The sequence below is a fragment of the Arachis duranensis genome, chromosome 1 (assembly GCF_000817695.3).
Source record: "Arachis duranensis cultivar V14167 chromosome 1, aradu.V14167.gnm2.J7QH, whole genome shotgun sequence".
In the NCBI taxonomy this organism is placed as follows: domain Eukaryota; kingdom Viridiplantae; phylum Streptophyta; class Magnoliopsida; order Fabales; family Fabaceae; genus Arachis; species Arachis duranensis.
In genome coordinates this window covers 103,869,194-103,870,870 of record NC_029772.3, presented here as the reverse complement: position 1 = coordinate 103,870,870, position 1,677 = coordinate 103,869,194, and positions in this window count along the sequence as shown.

The following is a 1,677-nucleotide window of genomic DNA, read 5'->3' as shown; positions in this document are numbered from 1 at the left end:
AGCATAGACTTCCCCACCTAACTTATGTAATGACCTATACAAGTTCAAACTATTCTAACTACCCATTCTTCACTTTTTTTTTTTTACATATTCATGCATTTCCTATTTGATTCATGACACCTATGCATTGATTCCTTTTTATTGACTTCACTTTGGGGCATTTTGTCCCCTTTTTATTATTTTTTTCTTCTTTTTCTTTCTTTTTTTCTATTCTTTTTTTTTCTTTTTATTTTTCTCATTTTCACTTTTATTTCTCTTTTTTTTTTCTTTTTCATCTCTTTTTCTATTGTCAAACTATATACAAGAACATCAATGCATAAAGTCTATTCATTTAATCAATACAAGAATATGTACCCAATTGTTAAACATGAACGTGTACTACCCCTTTTATCCCATCCAATGTTCCCAAGCCTCACCAACTTTGAATAATAAACACTCTTACTAGCCTAGGCTAATCAAAGATCCAAACAAGGACTTTTATTGGTTTTTCCGCCTTGGCTTGTAATGTGCTAAATGAGGATAAGTTGGTTAAGCATAGGCTCAAAATTGGCTAACAATGGAGAATAAAAGGTTGGCTATTTGGGTAAGTGGGCTAATGAAATAATGGCCTCAATCATATAAATGCATAAATACAAGAAATAAATGGACATATAGAATCAAGCAAATCAAGGATTACAATCATAGAAAGAGAGCAATTTCACACAAGAATGGAAAATAAGTGGCTATAAAATGTAACCACATCAATAGGCTCAAGTCTCACAAGCTTGTGTTCTTAGTTCAATACATGCTTCACAAAGTATGAAATTCAAGCAAGTTCCATTAGAAATTTCTTTCAATCAATTGGGTTAATGCCCTCTATTTAAACTTCTTGGAAAATTTCAATGTTTGACTAGGCATTGTTGTGATCGAAAAAATTCAAAAATTTTCTTAGTTCACCCTTTCCTTTTTCACTTAAAATCAATTTCTTATGCAAAAAGGGTGACTAAGTATTTTGCAATTCAAAGTATGATTTCTAATCACAACCACAATTAAAAGTAAAGATAAACAAAAATGTATAAAGAAAAATCCAACTAAAAGTACGGAATCTATCATCCAAAATATCTAAAAATATCCAAAAGCATCAAAATATCTAAAATCCAAAATAAGCAATAAAAATATCCAAAGCAACTAGAAATGCATCAAAATATATACAAAAATGTGCAAAATAGGATAACTAGGCTGAAAAATTCACCGGTTCCCAAATAATGCTACCGGTGCCCTCCCCACACTTAAAACGAAGCATCGTCCTCGATGCTAAACCGGAGGATATATGCATTTTGGCGCCAAAGTTGGTTGCTGAAAACCTTCCAAAATCGCCAGGCACGTGTTACATTAATGAAGTCATGTGCCATCATCGGCGCGTGCGCGCACGGTACGCATGCGCGTCCTTGGCCTGTTTCGCAATGTGCGCGCGAGCGCCTTGTGCGCGTACGCGTGCTTGGCCGAAATCAACTCTTTGGCTTTTTGTGCTTCTCTCCACTTGCATGCTTCCTTCCTTGCTTCCTTTGATCCATGCCTAGCCTATTTCAATCCTGTAATTACTAGCAAACACATCAAGGCATCTTATGGAATCAAAGAGGAATTAGAATTCATCAAAATAAGGCTTAAAAAGCATGTTTTTACACTTAAGCACAAATA